This window comes from Canis aureus, chromosome 15 (assembly GCF_053574225.1).
Source record: "Canis aureus isolate CA01 chromosome 15, VMU_Caureus_v.1.0, whole genome shotgun sequence".
In the NCBI taxonomy this organism is placed as follows: domain Eukaryota; kingdom Metazoa; phylum Chordata; class Mammalia; order Carnivora; family Canidae; genus Canis; species Canis aureus.
The window spans coordinates 40,549,575-40,571,461 of NC_135625.1; positions in this window are offsets into that span (position 1 = coordinate 40,549,575).

The following is a 21,887-nucleotide window of genomic DNA, read 5'->3' on the forward strand; positions in this document are numbered from 1 at the left end:
CCATCCCACCCAGACTCCCTGAGCTCTTTTTCACAGCTCTCCCACCACTCATTCCCACTTACTTGCCTGCGGCCCCAGATGCTGGGAGTTTGCATCAACTGCTTTTTCTCAGGAAGAGCTCTGGATGGTAGTCCATGTTCCTCTTCCTGGTACTTCTCACTGGACTTGTCTGGCTGCATAGAGATCTCAGTTAATCCAGATATTTCCCCACCTCGCCTTTGCCACAGCTGCAGTCCAGGCTTCTGAAGGAAGCTGTGTTCATTTTGAGGACTACATGTTACTGTCCAGGAATCTTGTTTTACCCGCCACCTTTCCCTTGTTCATTAGTGAGGTGATCCACAGGGTGAATCCCAGAAGACTGGAGGACCCAGAGAGTTTGGGCTTGGAACTTAGGGGGCAAAGTTTAATTCCTATCAGAGTTTGGTGACAAGGTTGATAAACTGAGTTAGGAAAAGGTTCTCTCATTTTCCATTTTCTAAAAGTTTGTATGAAATTGTTTAGTTTTCCAATTAAATATTTGGCAAAATTCACTAATGAAGCTGGAGTTTTCTTTGTGAGTAGATCTTTAATTATGGATTCAATTTCTTTATTTTTTATTTTTATTTTTATTTTTTATTTTTTTAAGATTTCATTTATTTATTCATGAGAGACAGAGAGAGAGAGAGAGAGAGAGGGAGGCAGAGACAGAAGCAGGCTCCATGCAGTGAGCCTGACGTGGGACTCGATCCCGGAACTCCAGGACCACGCCCTGGGCTGAAGGCAGTGCTAAACCACTGAGCCACCCGGGCTGCCCGGATTCAATTTCTTTAACAGAGGACTATTCAGATTATTCATTTATTCTTGCAATAGTTTTTTTTTTTTTTCAAATACTGTAATCTTAAAGGAGTTTATTTCATTTAGTCGTCAATCTTTTGTCATAAAGTTGTTCTTAAACACCTTTTTTAGTGTCTATAGTTATGTCCCTTCTTTCATTACTGATCATGGTGATACTTGTTCTCTTCTAATCGGTCTTGATAACATAACAATAATCTATTAACCTTTTCAGCTACCTCTTGTCTTATTTTTTCTTTATTGCATCTCTGTTTTCTATTTCATTGATTTTTTTTTTTATTTGCTCTTTTCCTAGCTTCTGGAAGTAGAGTATAGATCATTCATTTTAAACCTTTTTTAATCCCTTTAAAAGTATAAATTTGTTCTATATACTTGTTTAGCTTCATTTTATTAATTTTGATATATTGTATTTTTATTATTCTTCAGGTAAAACATTTTCTAATTTTCACTTTGATCTCTGCATTATGGGTTACTTAGAAATGTGTTAACTTCCAAATATTTGCATGTTTTTGGCTTAACCATTTCGTATTTCTTCGATCATGTTAATTAATCATGTTCAGAGAATATACATTAACAATTTCAAACCTTTGAAATTATTGTTTTGTTTATGGTCCACCTGTGGTCTATTTTGGTGAATGCTCCATATGAACTAAAAAATGTGTTATTTGCAATTGTATTTTGTTTGTGTTTTGCAAACTTGTCAAGTTTGTTACCAGTGTTTTTGAAATCTATAACATTTTTTACTCTCTTTCTATTATTTCCTAAGAGAGATGTGTTAAAATTGTCTACTGTTGTTGATAATTTGTTTTAGGTATATTAATAGTGTTTCACATATTTTAAAGTCATATTTTAGTGCATAAATCTTTAGGACTGGTATATTTTCCTGATGAATTGCCTTTTTATCATGACATAATTCTTCTTTTTATCTCTATTTATACTTTAAGTTTTACAATTTGCTTTTTTTCTGATATTAATATAGCCATGCCAGCTTTCTTACAGTTATTCTTTGCATGGGATATCTTTTTTCGTTCTTTAACTTTCAGTGTATCCTTCCTTATATTTAAGATGTATTTAAGGGTATCTGGGTGGCTCAGTTGGTTAAGTGTCAGCCTTCAGCTAGAATCATGACCTCAGGGTCCTAGGATCCAGCCCCACATTAGGCTTCCTGCTCAGCAGTGATTCTCCCTCGTCCTCTCCCTCTGTGATCTCCCTGGCTCTCACTTTCTCTCAAATCAATACATAAAGTCTTAAAAAAATAAAATGTATCCGATGTGAACTGCACATAGTTGAGTCTTGTATCTTTTTAAATTCAGGTGGCTGTTTTTAAATTGAAGTGTCAACAGCATTTACATTTAATATAATTTCTGATACTGTTAGTTTTAAGCCTACTATTTTGTTATGTATTTTCTATATGTCTCACATTTCTTCGTTATTTTTTCTCCCCTCTTTCTTTTAGGTTAGTTGAGCATTGATCTATTTTTCTTTACGTATAGCTCTTCTAACTGTCCCTTTTTAACATTATTACTATTTTTGGTGGCTAATCCAGAGATAATAATATGCATGCTTAATTTATCACAGTCTACCTTGAATTAGTATTATCCTACTTAACAAACAACAAAATACAACAGTATAATTTTTGTTACCTCTTCTTGCCTGTGGTGCTACTACATTTAATTCTACATATTTTATAATTCCATCTATATATTGCTATTATTTTCACCTGAAAAAGTCAATAGCATTTTCAAAAAATTTAGTCTTTTACATTTACCCACATGTTTACTTTTCAAGTATTAGATACTCTTATTTCTTCTTTGAAATCTGTGCTTCCATATGAGATCACTTCCCTCACCTTGAATAACTTTCTTTAATATTCATTACAATATGCTAGTGATGGTGACAAATTCTTCCACCTTTATCTGTTTGAAAAAAATTGTTTTTTAATTTTAAATTTTATACATTTGTTTTTATTGAAGTTTGAATTTGCCAACATATAGTATAACACCCACTGCTCATCCTATCAAGTGCACTCCTCAGTGCCCATCACCCAGTTACCCTAACTCCCAACCAACCTCCCCTTCCACAACCCATTGTTTGTTTCCCAGAGTTAGGAGTCTCATGGTTAGTCTCCCTCTCTAATTTTTCCCACTCAGTTCCCCTCCTTTCCCTTATAATCACTTTCACTATTTCTTATATTCCCCATATGAGTGAAACCATATGATAATTGTCCTTCTGATTGTCTTACTTCAGCATAATACCCTCTAGTTCCATCCATGTCGAAGCAAATAGTGGATATTTGTCCTTTCTGATGGCTGAGGAATATTCCATTGTGTGTGTGTATATCACATCTTCTTTATCCATTCATCTGTTGAAGGACACCATAGCTACTTCCACAGTTTGGCTATTCTGGACATTGATGCTATGAACATTGGGGTGCATGTGTCCTGTTGTTTCACTACATCTGTATCTTTCGGGTGAATACCCAGTAGTGTAATTGCTGGGTCATAGGGTAGCTCTAATTTTAAATTTTTGAGGAAACTCCACACTGTTTTGCAGAGTGGCTGTATCAGTTTGCATTCCAACCAACAGTGCAAGAGGGTTCCCCATTTTCCAAATCCTCTGACTTCTATTGTTTCCTTACTTGTTAATTTTCACTATTCTCACTGGTGTGAGGTGGTATCCCATTGTGATTTTAATTTGTATTAACCTGATGGCAAGTGATGTAGAGCATTTTCTCAGGTGCTTGTTGGCCATGTGTAAGTCTTCTTTGGAGAAATGTCTATTCATGTATTCTGCCCATTTCATGATTGGATTTTTTTGTTTCTTGGGTGTTGAGTTTAATAAGTTCTTTATAGATCTAGGATACTAGCCCTTTATCTGATACGTCATTTGCAAATATCTTCTCCCATTCTGTAGGTTGTCTTTTAGTTTTGTTGACTCTTTCCTTCACTATGCAGAAGCATTTTATCCTGATTAAGTCCCAATACTTCATTTTTGCTTTTGTTTCCCTTGCCTTCAAACATGTATCATGCAAGAAGTTGCTGTGGCCAAGTTAAAAAAGGTTGTTGCCTGTGTTCTCCTTTAGGATTTTGATGGATTCTTGTCTCACATTTAGGTCTTTTAACCATTTTGAGTTTATCTTTGTGTATGGTGTAAGAGAGTGGTCTAGTTTCATTCTTCTGCATGTGGCTGTCCAATTTTCCTAATACCATTTATTGAAGAGATTGTCCTTTTTCCAGTGTTTATTCTTCCCTGCTTTGTCAAATATTAATTGACTATAGAGTTGAGTGCCCATTTCTGGGTTCTCTATTCTGTTCCACTGGTCTCTGTGTCTGTATTTGTGCCAGTACCACACCGCCTTGATGATCACAGCTTTGTAATATAGCTTGAAATCCAGCATTGTGATGCCCCAGCATTGGATTTTTTCCCCCAACATTCCTCTGGCTATTCGGGGTCTTTTCTGATTCCAACAATTCTTAAGGTTATTTGTTCCAACTCTGTGAGGAAAGTCCATGGTATTTTGATAGGGATTTCATTGAATGTATAAATTGCCCTGGGTATCATAGACATTTTCACAATATTAATTCTTCCAATCCATAATCATGGAATGTTTTCCCATCTCTTTGTGTCTTCCTCAATTTCTTTCAGAGGTGTTCTGTAGTTTTTAGGGTATAGATCCCTTACCTCTTTAGTTAGGTTTATTCCTAGGTACTTATGCTTTTGGGTGCAATTGTAAATGAGATTGACTCCTTAATTTCTCTTTCTTCAGTTTCATTGTTAGTGTATAGAAATGCCACTGATTTCTGGGCATTGGTTTTGTATCCTGCTACATTGCTGAACAGCTATATGAGTTCTAGCAATCTTGGGGTGGAGTCTTTTGGGTTTTCTATGTACAGTATCATGTGATCTGCGAAGAGGGATAGCTTGACCTCTTTGCCAGTTTGAATGCATTTTATTTGTTTTTGTTGTCTGATTGCTGAGGCTAGGATTTCTGGGACTATGTTGAACAACAGTGGTGAGAGTGGACATCCCTGTTACATTCCTGATATTAGGGGAAAGGCTTTAGTTTTTCCCCATTAAGACTGATATTCACTGTGGGCTTTTCATAAATGGCTTTTATGATAATTTCTCTTTCTTCAGTCTCATTGTTAGTGTATAGAAATGCCATTGATTTCTGGGCATTGAGTTTGTATCCTGCCACGCTACCAAATTGCTGTAAGAGTTCTAGCAATCTTGGGGTGGAGGCTTTTGCGTTTTCTATGTAGAGTATCATGTCATCGGCGAAGAAGGAGAGTTTGACTTCTTCTTTGCCAATTTGAATGCCTTTAATGTCTTTTTGTTGTCTGATTGCTGAGGCTAGGACTTCCAGTACTATGTTGAATAGCAGTGGTGAGAGTGGACATCCCTGTCTTGTTCCTGATCTTAGGGGAAAGGCTCCCAGTGCTTCCCCATTGAGAATGATATTTGCTGTGGGCTTTTTGTAGATGGCTTTTAAGATGTCGAGGAAAGTTCCCTCTATCCCTACACTCTGAAGAGTTTTAATCAGTGGATGCTGTATTTTGTCAAATGCTTTCTCTGCATCTATTGAAAGGATCATATCATTTTTTTTTCTTATTGATGTGATCTATCATGTTGATTATTTTATGAATATTAAACCACTCTTGCATCCTGGGGATAAATCCCACTTGGTTATGGTGGATAATCCTCTTAATGTACTGTTGGACCCTAAGGCTAGTATCTAGTTGAGAATTTTTTCCTCTGAAATCATCAGGGATATTGGTCTATAATTCTTCTTTTTGGTGGGGTCTTTGTCTGGTTTTGAAATCAAGGTAATGCTGGCCTCATAAAACTAGTTTGGAAGTATTCCTGCCTTTCTATCCTTTGAAATAACTTTAGTAGAATAGGTATTGTTTCTTCTTAAATGTTTGACAGAATTCCCCTGGGAGGCCATCTGGCCCTGAACATTTGTGTCTTGGTGGAAGGTTTTTGATGATTGCTTTAATTTCCTCACTGGTTATTGGCCTATTCAGGTTTTCTATTTCTTCCTGTTCCAGTTTTGGTAGTTTATGGTTTTCCAGAATTGCATCCATTTCTTCTACATTGCCTAATTTCTTGGCATATAACTGGTCATAATGTGTTTTTAAAATCATTTGTATTTCCTTGGTATTGGTTGTGATCTCTCCTCTTTCATTCATGATTTTACTAACTTGAATCTTTTTTCTTTTTAGTAAGGCTAGCTAATGGTTTATCTATCTTATTAATTCTTTCAAAGAACCAACTCCTGGTTTTGTTGATCTGTTCTACAGTTCTTCTGGTCTCTATTTCATTGAGTTCTGCTCGAATCTTTATTAAAGTCTCTTCTTCTGCTTGGTGTAAGTTTTATTTGCTTCTTTCTCCAGTTTCTTTAGGTGCAAGGTTAGCTTGTGTATTTGAGTTTTTTCCAATATTTTGAGACATGCTTGTATTGCAGTGTAGTTCCCTCTTAGGACTGCTTTTGCTGTATCCCAAAGATTTTGAATGGTTGTATCTTCATTCTCATTAGTTTCCATGAATCTTTTTAATTCTTCTCTAATTTCCTGGTTGACCCTTTCATCTTTCAGCAGGATGCTCTTTAACCTCCACGTGTTTGAGTTTCTTCCAAATTGCTTCTTGTGATTGAGTTCAAGTTTCAAAGCATTATGGTCTGAAAATATGCAGGGGACAATCCCAATCTATTGGTATCGGTTAAGACCTGATTTGTGACCCAGTATGTGGTCTATTCTGGAGAAAGTTCCATGTGCACTTGGGAAGAATGTGTATTCAGTTGCGTTTGGATGTAAAGTTTTGTAAATATCTGTGAAATCCATCTGGTCCAGTGTATCATTTAAAGCTCTTGTTTCTTTGGAGATGTTGCGCTTAGGAGATTTGTAATTTGCAGAAAGCGCCATGTTGAAGTCTCCCACTATTAGTGTATTATTGCCTCAGTATGTCTTTACTTTTACTTTTTAATTGATCAATATATTTGGCAGCTCCCACATTAGGGGCATAAATATTCATGATTGTTAGGTCTTCTTGTTGGATATATCCTTTAAGTATGATATAGTGTCCCTCGTCATCTCACTACAGTCTTTGGGATAAACTTTAATTTATCTGATATGAAGATTGCTACCCCACCTTTCTTTTGAGGACCATTTGAATGGTAAATATTCTTCAACCTTTCATTTTCAGGCTGTAGGTGTCCTTATGTCTAAAATGAGTCTCTTTTAGACAGCAAATAGATGGGTCTTGCTTTTTTATCTGGTCTGAAACCCTGCATCCTTTGATGGGATCATTTAGCCCATTCACGTTAAGAGCAACTATTGAAAGATATGAATTTAGTGTCATCATAATACCTATTCAATAGTTCCTGTTTTTGTGGATTATTTCTTTGGGCTTCCTCTTCCTTTTACAGAGTCCCCCTTAATATTTCTTGCATAGCTGGCTTGGTGGTCACATATTCTTTCAGTTTCTGCCAATCTTGGAAGCTCTTTATCTCTCCTTTTATTCTGAATGACAGCGTTGGTGGATAAAGTATTCTTGGCTGCATGTTCTTCTCATTTAGTATCCTGAATATATCATGCCAACCCTTTTGGACTGCCAGGTCTCTGTGGAGAGCTCTGCTGTTAATATGATATTTCTCCCTATATAATTTAAGAATCTCTTGTCTTGCACTGCTTTAAGGATTTTCTCTTTATCTTTGAAATTTGCAAGTTTCACTATTAAATATCAAGATGTTGAACCATTTTTATTGCTTTTTTTTTGGAGGGACCTCTCTATCCTTTGGATCTGAATGCCTGTTTTCTTCTCCAGATTTGGGAAGTTCTCAGCTATGATTTGCTCCAATAAACTTTGTGGTTCTCTCTCTCTCTCAGCCTCTTCTAGAATCCTGGGCTGAAGGTGGCACTAAACTGCTGAGCCACCCGGGCTGCCCTGGAATCCCAGACATATATTCTTCCTTCTCAAGGTATCATTTACCTTCCTAAGCCTTTCCTCATGGGCTCTTAATTGTGTCTCTCTTTTTTCCTCAGTTTCCTTCCTTACCATCATCTTGTCTTCTATGTCACTCATTCTCTCTTCTACCTCATTAACCCTAGTAGTTAGAAACCTAGATTGAATAGCATCTCATTTAATCTATTTTTTTTTATGATAGGCACACAGTGAGAGAGAGAGAGGCAGAGACACAGGCAGAGGGAGAAGCAGGCTCCATGCACCGGGAGCCCGATGTGGGATTCGATCCTGGGTCTCCAGGATCGCGCCCTGGGCCAAAGGCAGGCGCCAAACCACTGCGCCACCCAGGGATCCTCTCATTTAATCTATTTTTAATTTTGGCTTTATTAGATCTCAGTTCTGTGGTAACAAAGTCTCTAGAGTCCTTTATGTTTTTTCCAGAGCCACTAGTAGTTTTATAATTGTACATCTGAATTGAATTTCTGATATTGTATTTAAATCCAAATTCTATAACTCTGTAGTAGAGAGTATTGTTTCCAGTTCTTTCTTTGTGAAGAATTCTTCCTTCTCATCATTCTGTGCAGTGCAGAGTGGCTGTATGAGTGGGGTGAGTCAAAATATCAATCACGACATAAGTAAAATACACCCTAGATGATTCTGAAGAGTTCAGAGACCAGAAAATAAAAGAAAAAGAATAATAGAACAAAATAAAACAAAAGGACCACTAAAGTGAAGAACAAATATTCAAACAAAGTCATGAAAATAAAAGCCAGAAACCAAAAACAAAGAAAAAGAGGAAAGAATAAAGGGGGAGGATGGTGGTGGTGAGGAAGTGGTGGTAGAGAGAGAATGTAGTCCAACTGAGGGGTCCTAGGGGGTGCTCCTCTTGGTTCTGACTGTATTTTGTTATGTATGTTAGAAGATGCTCAATTCCAAATTGATATAAACCAGCAATACTTAGAGAAAACCTCAACATTGACCACCATAACATAAACTAGATAAAAGGGTGGGGTCAGAATAGGAATAAAGAATATAATCTCACAGAATGAACCAACATGGTGTTCCACTTGGTTCTGGTGTATGTTGGTTGTGTTTTAGAAGGTACTAACTTCCACCACTGTAAAACAAAACAAGGCAGATGAAACAAAAAACAAAAACCCATGTCTTGTATATCTCCCCAAATTAAATTGAACATATTGAAGAGAATCCAGAAGTAAAAGATATACCTAAGACATGTAATTGGAGATATATGGAAGTCAAAAAGAAAAAAAAAACTTAAAAATGAAGAGCTGGTAAGATACTGTAGTTAAGGTGAGAAAAGAGAAAAAATATTGTATATTTTAGTCTGATATAAAAATGATTCATAATGGGGAAAAAAAAGAAAAGAAAAAAAGGACCCTTTAGTTCTATATACTATTTTCTCAATCCTGGAGCTTTCCAGTGCTAATTGGTCAGTAAACTTGCTCTCCCTTGTTCTTCCAGCTGGTCTTCTGGGGTAGGGGCCTGCTGTGCTGATAATCAGGTGTCTTGTCTGGACAGAGATGCCTGCCCCTTTCCAGGTGCTGAGCTCAGAGTGAGCTGTTTATCCTGTAAGGCCTTTGTTTCCTAGAGGCCCCGCCTCTCCTAGGCACAAGATGAAACAAAGAAGAAAAACAACAAAGGTGGTGCGAGATTTCCATCTCTGGAGTCAAGCTCCCCACGAGTAACTAACCACAGTCTCAGTCCACACTGGCCTAGATGCTCCTGGGGTGTGGGTGCACTGATCTGCACAGCTTTGGGGGTGCCCAGCGGTAGGAGAGTTCTTGCTGTTCTGTGCCCTCCACACTTCTACCTGCCCAGGGGGCACGGAGGATCCTCAGCTTTTTCCCCTTGAGAGCCCTGGGATCTGGGACCCTGTACTGCTAGACCCGGAATCCTGGGGACCTCCTCTCCTGAAGGGAACAGTACACAGCCATCTCCATCCCAGAGGTAGGCTCTAGGGTAAATGGATCTCAGGAGCTGGCCTGCCTAACTGATTGGCTTCTGTCAAATGCTCTGGAGGGCTGTGGTGCTCCAGCCTTTTACTGATATTGGACCACGGTTTGCCATGCACTTTCCCCCAGGCACCCCTCCTCTTATAGTGACTCCAGGAATCTTGAGGCTTCACTGCCCCTCCTGTGATTCTGCTTGATTTCCCTGATAAGAACTTTTCCATCAGGGAAAACTCTGGCACAGAATTATAAATTTCCCGCTTCTCCAGTGCTGAGCTTTCCTGCCTCAGGAGGCTTTCGCTGCTCCACTTTAGCCCTGCTGGTCATGTTCCCCTCCCCTACTTTATTCTTTTCTCTTTTTTCACCTTCCTGTCTTGTTAGAAGCAAAAATTTTTCTCTCTAGCATTCCAGCTGTTCTCTCTTTAAATCTCAGGTTGAATTTGTAGGTGTTCAGGATGTTTAAAAGTTATCTAGGTAGGTTTGTGGGACCAGGTGAGTTGAGGCCCCTACTCTTCTGCCATCTTGCCATCTTGTTTGAAAAAGTTCTTATTTATCTTCATTTTCATAAGATATGTATAATTACACATGGAATTCTAAATTGGTATTTTTTTCCCTTTCAGCACTTTTGGTGTATTTTCTTATGGATTTCATGATTTCTGATGATAGGTCAGTTATTTTTCCTTTGGTATACTGGAGTTTACTGTGCCAATTCCCTGCCTCACCCAGGAACTTAAGAGTTTTTTCTAGTCTTTGTTTTTTGGAAATTTGATCATCATGTGTTAAAGAGTGGTCTTCTTTGAATTTACCCTACTTTATGTTCAACTATCTTCTTGGATCACTGGCTTAATGTCTTTTAACAATTTTGGAAATTCTAAGCCATTAAGAATGTCTTCAATGGCACAAATGAATTGGAAAGATATTTCATGTTGATGGATTAGAAGAATGAATATATTTAAAAGGTCCATTATCTGATATGTCATTTGCAAATATCTTCTCCCATTCTGTAGGTTGTCTTTTAGTTTTGTTGACTGTATCCTTTGCTGTACAAAAGCTTCTTATGTTGATGAAGTCTCAATAGTTCATTTTTGCTTTTGTTTCTTTTGCTTTCGTGGATGTATCTTGTAAGAAGTTACTGTGGCCAAGTTCAAAAAGGGTGTTGCCTGTGTTCTCCTCTAGGATTTTGATGAAATCTTGTCTCACATTTAGATCTTTCATCCATTTTGAGTTTATCTTTGTGTATGGTGAAAGAGAGTGGTCTAGTTTCATTCTTCTGCATGTGGATGTCCAATTTTCCCAGCACCATTTATTGAAGAGACTTTCTTCCAATGGATAGTCTTTCCTCCTTTATCGAATATTAGTTGACCATAAAGTTCAGGGTCCACTCCTGGGTTCTCTATTCTGTTCCATTGTCTGTTTCTGTGCCAGTACCACACTGTCTTGATGACCACAGCTTTGTAGTACAACCTGAAATCTGGCATTGTGATGCCCCCAGATATGGTTTTCTTTTGTAAAATTCCCCTGGCTATTCGGGGTCTTTTCTGATTCCACACAAATCTTAAAATAATTTGTTCTAACTCTCTGAAGAAAGTCCATGGTATTTTGATAGAGATTGCATTAAACGTGTACATTGCCCTGGGTAACATTGACATTTTCACAATATTAATTCTGCCAATCCATGAGCATGGAATATTTTTCCATCTCTTTGTGTCTTCCTCAATTTCTTTCAGAAGTGTTCTATAGTTTTTAGGGTATAGATCCTTTACCTCTTTGGTTAGGTTTATTCCTAGGTACCTTATGCTTTTGAGTGCAGTTGTAAATGGGATTGACTCCTAATTTCTCTTTCTTCAGTCTCATTGTTAGTGTATAGAAATGCCATTGATTTCTGGGCATTGAAACTCAACACCAAAGAAACAAACAATCCAATCATGAAATGGGCAAAAGACATGAAGAGAAATCTCACAGAGGAAGACATAGACATGGCCAACAAGCACATGAGAAAATGCTCTGCATCACTTGCCATCAGGGAAATACAAATCAAAACCACAATGAGATACCACCTCACACCAGTGAGAATGGGGACAATTAACAAGGCAGGAAACAACAAATGTTGGAGAGGATGCGGAGAAAAGGGAACCCTCTTACACTGTTGGGAATGTGAATTGGTGCAGCCACTCTGGAAAACTGTGTGGAGGTTCCTCAAAGAGTTAAAAATAGACCTTCCCTACGACCCAGCAATTGCACTGTTGGGGATTTACCCCAAAGATTCAGGTACAATGAAACACCGGGACACCTGCACCCCGATGTTTATAGCAGCAATGTCCACAATAGCCAAACTGTGGAAGGAGCCTCAGTGTCCATCGAAAGATGAATGGATAAAGAAGATGTGGTTTATGTATACAATGGAATATTACTCAGCCATTAGAAACGACAAATACCCACCATTTGCTTCAACTTGGATGGAACTGGAGGGTATTATGCTGAGTGAAGTAAGTCAATCAGAGAAGGACAAACAGTGTATGTTCTCATTCATTTGGGGAATATAAATAATAGTGAAAGGGAATATAAGGGAAGGGAGAAGAAATGTGTGGGAAATATCAGAAAGGGAGACAGAACATAAAGACTCCTAACTCTGGGAAACAAACTAGGGGTGGTGGAAGGGGAGGAGGGTGGGGGGTGGGGGTGAACGGGTGACGGGCACTGGGGGGGGCACTTGACGGGATGAGCACTGGGTGTTATTCTGTATGTTGGTAAAATGAACACCAATAAAAAATAAATTTATTAAAAAATAAATAAGTAAATAAAAGGTCCATATTATCAGAGCAATCTACAGATTTTTCCAGATATTTTCCAAATTATCTAAACTCTAGCTAGTTAACATACAGTGTATTATTTGTTTTATAAGGAGAATTTAGTGATTCATCACTTACATGTAACATCCACTGCTCATCATAAAAATTATCCCCCTTAACACATCAACAAATTAGCCTATTCTCTACCCACTTCCCTCCATCACCCCTCAGTTTGTTCTCCACTGTTAAGAGTCTCTTATGTTTTGCTTCCCCTTCTTTGTCATTTTTCCCCCCTTACAATAGGTTCATCTATTTTTTCCTTAAATTTCACACAAGTGAAATCATATGTTATTTGTCTTTATCTGACTGACATATTTCCCTTAGCATAATACACTTTAACTCCATCCATGTCATTGCAAATAGCAGGATTTTCTTCCTTTTGATGGCTGCATAATATTCCATTGTCTATGTATACCACATCTTTATCCATTCATCAGTCGAGGACATTTAGGGGTCTCTCCATAGTTTGGCTATTGTTGGTAATGTTGCTATAAACATTGGGGTGCATGTACCCTTTAAACCTATATTTTTGTATCCTTTGGGTAAATACCTAGTAGTGCCATTGCTGGGTCATAGGGTAGTTCTATTTTTAACTTTTTGAGGAATCTCTATAGTGTCTTCCAGAATGACTGTAGCAGTTTACATTCCCACCAGCACTGTAAGAGGATTTCCCTTTCTCTACATTCTCACCAGCATCTTGTTTCCTATGTTGTTAATTTTAGTCATTTTGAAAGCTGTGGAGTAGTATCTCATTGTGGTTTTAATTTTTATTTCCTTGATGATGAGTGATCTTGAGCATCTTTTCATGTGTCTGTAGGCATCTAGATGTCTTTGGAAAAATGTCTATTCATATCTTCTAACCATTTCTTGATTGGATTTTTTTGTGTGTGTTTTTGGGTGTTGAGTTTGTAGGTTTTTTTTTATAGATACTGGATACAAACCCTTTATCAGATATGTCATTTCCAAATATTTTCTCCCATTCTGTAGGCTGCCTTTGAGCTTTGTTAACTGTTTCCTTTGCTGTGCAAAACCTTTTTATCCTGATGAAGTCCCAATAGTTCATCTTTGCTTTTGTTTTTCTTGCCTTTGGTGACATGTCTATCTAGAAGTTGCTGTGGCCCAGGTCAAAGAGGTTGCTGCCTGTGTTCTCCTCTGGGAATTTGATGGATTTTGGTCTCATATTTAGATCTTAGGCTTTATTTTAATTTTATTGATTGTTTCTTTTACTATGCAGAAGCATTTTATCTTGATAAAGTCCCAATAGTTCATTTTGGTTTTGTTTCCCTTACCTCTGGAGATGTGTCTAGTTAGAATTTACTCTGAAGAAGGTCAAAGAATTTGCTGATTGTGCTCTCCACTAGTATTTTAATAGTTTCCTGCCTCACATTTAGGATTTTTCATCCATTTTGAATTTACTTTCTTATTTTGGTTTTTAAAAAAGGTTTATTTATTTATTTACTTTGGAGAAAGTAGGAGGAGGGGCAAAGGGAGAGTCCCAAGCAGATTCTGCACTGAATGTTGAGCCTGATGCAGGCCTCAGTCCCATGACCCCAAGATCATGAACTGAGCAAAAACCAAGAGTTGGATGCTCAACCAACTTTGCCACCCAGCGACCCCTTGAATTTACTTTTGTGTATGGTATCTGAAAGTGGTCCAGTTTCATTCTTATGCATGTTGCTGTCCAGTTTTCCCAACACCATTTGTTGAAGAGGTTTCTCCATTGGATATTCTTTCCTGCTTTGTCAAAGATTAGTTGACCATAGAGTTGTGGTCCATGTCTGGGTTTTCTGTTCTGTTCCATTGATCTCTGTGTCTGATTTTGTGCCAGTACCATACTGTCTTGTTTTCTACAGCTTTGCAATGTAGCTTGAAACCTGGAATCCTGATGCCTCCAGCTTTGCTTTTATTTTTTAGGATTGCTTCTATTTGAGATCTTTTGTGGTTCTATACAAATTATGAGATTTTTTGTTTTAGCTCTGTGAAGAATGCTGTTGGTATTTTGATAGGGACTGCATTAAAAATGTAGATTATTTTGGATAGTATAGACATTTTAACAATGTTTGTTCTTCCAATCCATGAGAATGGAATGTTTTTTCATTTCTTTGAATCCTCTTCAATTTCTCTCATAAACATTCTATAGTTTTCAGAATACAGATATCTTGCCTGTTTTGTTATGTTTATTCCTAAGTATGTTAGGGGTTTTGGTGCAATTATAAATGGGATTGTTTCCTTGATTTCTCTTTCTGCTGCTTCATTATTGGTATATAGAAGTGCAACATATTTTAAATCTTGTGGCTTAGCTGAATTCATGTATTGTATCATTTATTTTGGTGCAGTCTTTCAGGTTTTCTACATAGAGTATCACATTGTCTGCAAATACTGAAATTTTGACTTCTTCCTTGCTGATTTGGATGCCTTTTTATTTCTATTTGTTTTCTGATTGCTGAGGCTAAGATTTACAGTAGTATGTTAAATATCACTGTCACATTCCTGACCAAATTGAATCAACTGACCAAATTCATGACCAATAGCACAAATTGAATCTGAATTTGTTCCTTCTGTATTTTGATTTTTGATCAATTCTTTTTATTTATTTTATTTATTTTTTTATTGGAGTTCAATTTGCCAACATATTGCATAACACCCAGTGTTCATCCCATCAAGTGCCCCCCTCAGTGCCCATCACCCAGTCATCCCAACCCCCGGCCCACCTCCCATTCCACTACCCCTTTTTCATTTCCCAGAGTTAGGTGTCTCTCATGTTTTGTCACCCTCACTGATATTTTCACTCATTTTCTCTCCTTTCCCTTTATTCCCTTTAACTAATTTATATATTCCCCAAATGAATGAGACTATATAATGTTTGTTCTTTTCCAAAAGACTTATTTCACTCAGCATAATACTCCCAGGTCCCTTCACATCGAAGCAAATAGTGGGTATTTGTAATTTCTAATGGCTGAGTAATATTCCATTGTATACATACACCACATCTTCTTTATCCATTCATCTTTTGATGGACACCAAGGCTCCTTCCACAGTTTGGCTATTGTGGACGTTGCTGCTAGAAACATCGGGGTGCAGGTGTTCCGGCGTTTCACTGCATCTGTATCTTTGGGGTAAATCCCCAGCAGTGCAATTGCTGGGTCGTAGGGCAGATCTATTTTTAACTCTTTGAGGAACCGCCACACAGTTTTCCAGAGTGGCTGTACCAGTTCACATTCCCACCAACAGCGCAAGAGGGTTCCCTTTCTCCAAATCCTCTCTAACATTTGTTGTTTCCTGTCTTGTTAATTGTCCCCATTCTCACTGGTGTGAGGTGGTATCTCATTGTGGTTTTGATTTGTATTTCCCTGATGGCAAGTGATGCGGAGCATTTCCTCATGTGCTTGTTGGCCATGTCTATGTCTTCCTCTGTGAGATTTCTGTTCACGCCTTTTGCCTATTTCATGATTGGATTGTTTGTTTCTTTGCTGTTAAGTTTAATAAGTTCTTTATAGATCTTGGATACTAGCCCTTTATCTGATACGTCATTTGCAAATATCTTCTCCCATTCTCTAGGTTGTCTTTTAGTTTTGTTGACTGTTTCTTTTGCTGTGCAGAAGCTTCTTATCTTGATGAAGTCCAAATAATTCATTTTTGCTTTTGTTTCTCTTGCCTTCATGGATGTATCTTGCAAGAAGTTGCTGTGGTCAAGTTCAAAAAGGGTGTTGCCTGTATTCTCCTCTAGGATTTTGATGGAATCTTCTCTCACATTTAGATATTTCATCCATTTTGAGTTTGTCTTTCTGTATGGTGTAAGAGAGTGGTCCAGTTTTATTCTTCTGAATATGGATGTCCAATTTTCCCAGCACCATTTTTTGAAGAGACTGTCCTTTATCCAGTGGATAGTTTTTCCTGCTTTGTCGAATATTAGTTGACCATAGAGTTGAGGGCCCATTTCAGAGTTCTTTATTCTGTTCCATTGATCTATGTGTCTGTTTTTGTGCCAGTACCACACTGTCTTGATGACCATAGCTTTGTAGTACAACCTGAAATCTGACATTGTGATGCCCCCGGCTCTGGTTTTCTTTTTTAATATTCCCCTGGCTAATCAGGGTCTTTTCTGATTCCACACAAATCTTAAGATGATTTGTTCCAACTCTCTTAAGAAAGTCCATGGTACTTTGATAGGGATTGCATTAAACATGTAAATTGCCATGGGTAGCATAGACATTTTCACAATATTAATTTTTCTAATCCATGAGCATGGGATGTTTTCCCATCTCTTTGTATCTTCCTCAATTTCTTTCAGAAGTGTTCTGCAGTGTTTAGAGTACAGATACTTTACCTCTTTAGTTAGGTTTATTCCTATGTACCTTATACTTTTGGGTGCAATTGTAAATGGGATGGGATGGACCCCTTAATTTCTCTTTCTTCAGTCTCACTGTTAGTGTATAGAAATGCCACTGATTTCTAGGCATTGTTTTTGTATCTCGCCACACTGCCAAATTGCCATATGCGTTCTAGCAGTCTTGGAGTGGAGTGTTTTGGGTTTTCTATGTACAGTATCATGTGATCTGCGAAGAGCGAGAGTTTGACTTCTTCTTTGCCCATTTGAATGCCTTTTATTTCTTTTTGTTGCCTGATTGCTGAGGCTACAACTTCTAGTACTATGTTGAATAGCAGTGGTGAGAGTGGACATCCCTGTCGAGTTCCTGATCTTAGAGGAAAGGCTCCCAGTGCTTCCCCATTGAGAATGATATTTGCTGTGGGCTTTTCATAGATGGCTTTTAAGATGCTGAGGAATGTTCTCTTTATCCCTACACTCTGAAGAGTTTTGATCAGGAATGGATGCTGTATTTTGTCAAATGCTTTCTCTGCATCTATTGAGATGATCATATGGTTCTTGTTTTTTCTCTTGCTGATATGATCAATCACATTGATTGCTTTACAGGTGTTGAACCAGCCTTGCATCCCGGGGATAAATCCCAGTTGGTCATGGTGAATAATCTTCTTAATGTGTTGTTGGATCCTATTGGCTGGTATCTTGTTGAGGATTTTTGCATCCATGTTCATCAGGGATACTGGTCTATAATTCTCCTTTTTGGCGGGCTCTTCATCTGGTTTTGGAATTAAGGTGATGCTGGCCTCATAGAACGAGTTTGGAAGTACTTCATCTCTTTCTTTCAGAACAGCTTTAGTAGAATAGGTATGGTTTCTTCTTTAAACGTTTTATAGAATTCCCCTGGGAAGCCATCTGGCCCTGGACTTTTGTGTCTTGGGAGGTTTCTGATGACTGCTTTAATTTTATCCCTGGTTATTTGATCGATTCTTGTACTTCTTTTGGCCTATAATCCAGAATTCTGTTCTTAGAGATGAAATTAAGCTGATCATTGATGTTTTAGTCATCATTCTGTGTCTCATCTAAATATTTCAATTTTCTGTATTAGGAGAAAATTCTTCCTCCCATTCTCCCTAGAATACTCCACCCCAAATGTTTTGGAATGAGTCTCCTTCAGTCTTAGATTGTGGATTATGTAACCCATATATTCTTAAATGCACCTGTTTGGTTTGGTCTTAATTTGACTCTACGTGCATGATAGCATCAATCTTTGCTTTTCTTTGGTCAAAGTTTTCTGTTTAATTTGCTTGTCATTTACTATGTACTTTAAAAAGGTATCTTTATGAAGTTTGCTCTTCTGGCAATAAACATTTAGAATTTTGAAAAAAATCATCCATTGAGGATGATATTAGCTGTGGGTCTTTCATATATGGCCTTTATGATGTTGAGATATGTCCATTTATCTCCAATTTTGGGGGGAGTTTTTATCAAGAAAGGATGCTGTACTTTGTCAAATGCTTTTTCTGCATCTATTGAGAGGGTAATATTGTTCTTATCCTTTCTTTTACTAATGTGGTGATCTGTGAATATTGAATCACCCCTGCAGCCCAGTAAAAATCCCACTTGATTGTGGTGCATAATTCTTTTAATGTACTATGGATTTGATTTACTAGTACTTTGTTGAAAATTTTTGCATCCTTTGTTCATGGATAGGGATATTGGCCTGTAATTCTCCTTTTTTAGTGGCATCTTTGTCTGATTTTGGAATCAAGGTAATGCTGGCCTCATAGAATGAGGTTGGAAGCTGTTCTTCCATTTCTATTTTTTGGAATAGTTTGGGAATAGGTGTAAACTTTTCTTTACATGTCTGGTAGAATTCCCTTGGGAAGCTATCTGGTCCTGGACTTTGGTTTTTTGGGAGATTTTTGATTACTGATTCAATTTCTTTGCTGGTTATGGGTATGTTCAGGTTTTTATTTTTTCCTGTTTCAGTTTTGGTAGTTTGTACTTTTCTAGGAATTTTTCCATTTCTTCCAGATTGCGTAGTTTGTTGGCATGTAATTTTCCTAGAGTTCTCTTATGATTGTTTTGTATTTCTGTGGTGTTGATTGTGATATCTCCTCCTTCATTCATGATTTTTATATATTTGAGTCCTTTCTTTTTTCTGTTTTTCTTTCTCTTTAAGATTTATTTATTTGAGAGAGAGAGAAAGAGAGAGAGACGGAGGGTAGGAGTGAGGGGCAGAGGGAGAGTCTCAAACAGACTTCATGGTGAGTGTAGAGCCTGATATGGGGCTCAATCCCATAACCTTGAGATCATGAGCCAAAAACAAGAGTTGGACACTCAACTCTTTTCTTTTTTATAAGTCAGGCTAGGTGTTTGTCAATTTTATTCTTACTAATTCTTTTAAAGAACCAGCTCTTAGTTTTGTTGATCTGTCCTACTGGTTTTTTGTTTGTTTATATGTCATTTATTTCTGCTCTAATCTTTATTATTTACCATCTTCTGCTAGTCCTAGGCTCTATTTGCTGGTCCTTTTCTAGCTCCTTTAGGTATAAGTTTAGGTTGTGTATTTGAGACTTTTCTTACTTCTTGATGTTGGTCTGTATTGTAGTATACTTCCCTCTTAGGACTGCTTTTGTTGCATCCCAAGGGTTTTTTACTGTTATGTTTTCATTTTCATTTGCTTCCATGTATTTTTAAAATTCTAATTTCCTTGTTCATCCATTCATTATTTTGTAGGATTTTTAACATTTCCATGTTTTGAGGCCTTTTGAAATTATTTCTTGTGGTTGACTTCCAGTTTCATAGCATGTGGTCTGAAAATATGCATGGTATGATCTCAATGATTTTGTACTTGTTAAGGGCTGTACTTGTTACCCAGGATGTGATCTACTCTGGAGAATGTCCCATGTGCACTTGAAAAGAATGTGTACTCTGCTACTTTAGAATAAAATATTCTGAATATATCTGTGAAGTCCATCTGGTCTAGTGTGTCATTCAGTGCCATTATTTCTTTGCTGATTTTCTGCTTAGATGTCCATTACTCTAAGTTGGGTTTTAAAGTTCTCTATGTTATTGTACTATTATCAATGAGTTTTGTTATGTTTGTTATTAATTGATTTATATATTTGCGTGCTCCCAAGTTGGGGGCACAAATATTTATAATTGTTAGATCTTCTGGATGAATGGATCCCTTAATTCTGATATAGTGCCCTTCTTCATCTCTTATTACAGTCTTTGTTTTAAAATCTAGTTTGATATATGTATGGCTATTCTGGCTTTCTTTTGATGTCCATTAGCATGATAAATGGTTCTCCACCCCCTCATTTTCAATCTGTACGTGTTTTAGGTCTAAAATGAGTCTCTTGTAGGCAGCATGTAGATAGATCTTGTGGGTTTTTAAAATTCAATCTGATACCCTATGCCTTATGATTGAAGCGTTTAGTCCATTTACATTCAGAGTGATTATTGATAGACATGAATTTAGTGTCATTGTATTACCTATAAAGTTGATATTTCTGGTGATGTTCTCTGTTCCTGCCTAGTCTTTGTTACTTTTGGTTTTACTTTCCACTCTCAAAGAGTCCCCCTTAATGTTTCTTGTAGGGCTGGTTTAGTGGTTGTGAACTCCTTTATTTTTTGTTTGAAAAGCCCTTTATCTCTCCTTATATTCTGAATGACAGCCTTGCTAGATAAACTATTCTTGCTTGCCAGTTTTTCCCCTCTCAACACATTGAATATATCTTGCCACTTTCTTCTGGCCTGCTGTATTTCTGAGGACAGATCTACTGCAAACCTGATTTATCTTCCCTTGTAGGTTAAGGACTTTTTTTTTCCCCACTGTTGCTTTCAGGATTATTTCCTTACCTGTGTATTTTGTGAACTTGACTATGATATATCTTGGTGTTGGCTCGCTTTTGTTGAATGTGATGGGAATTCTCTGTGCCTCTTGAATTTTGATGTCTGTTTCCTTCCCCAGATTAAAGTTTTCAGCTATAATTTGTTCAAATAAACCTTCTGCCTCCTTTCCCCTCTCTTCTTCTGGAACTCCCATGATATGAATGATATTATACTTAAGAAACCACTGATTTCCCTAAGTTTACATTCGTGATCCGTGATTTTCTTTCCCTCTTCTTTATTTTCCATAATTTTATCTTCTATATCATTGATTTGCTCCTCTGCTTTATCCATCCTTGTTGTCATTGCATTCCATCAGTTTGCATCTCAGTTATAGCAATTTTTATTTTGGCCCGACTAGTTTTTAGTTCTTTTATCTCTGCAGTAGGGATTCTCTAGAGTCTTCTATGTTTTTCTCAAGCCCAGCTAGTATCCTTATTTTTCTTGTTTTAAATTCTGGCTCAGACATCTTATATTTGTTTTGATTAAATCCCTGGCCATTACTTCTTCCTGTTCTTTCTTTTGGGGTTCCTCCATCTTGTCATTTTGTCTAGGTCTCTGCTTTTGTGTTTGTGTGTGATTGTTAGGAAAGCCTGTTATATTCCTGCTGCTGGGAGTAATGGCTATGCTAAGAGGTCCTATAATATCTTAGACCTGGTGCTTCAGGAGGTGTTTCAGAGTGTGCAGTCTGCTGTTGTGGATTGGCTACTCCTTCCCTCAGGTCAATCCTCTGCAGTTTCTCCTTGTCTGCAGTGGCAGATGTTTGGACTTTGCCCACTGTGTGGCAAGTTTTAACTAGGTATGTTTGGTCTGCCTATTAAAAGAAGCTAGATCCTATTTCCCCCAGAGTTGTAGCTTTGTAGCAATCTCTGATCTCTTGGTACCTTTGAAGGGTTTATGCTGGTCTTCTGGGGGAGAATTGGTACCTTTGAGGGGTTTGTGTTGGTCTTCTGTTTCTCAAGTGGACTTGCCCTAGTGGAGATGAACTTACAGGGCACAGTGGGACAGGGTTAGTATAAACAGTCTCCGCTGGTCAGTGCAATATTGCTCACT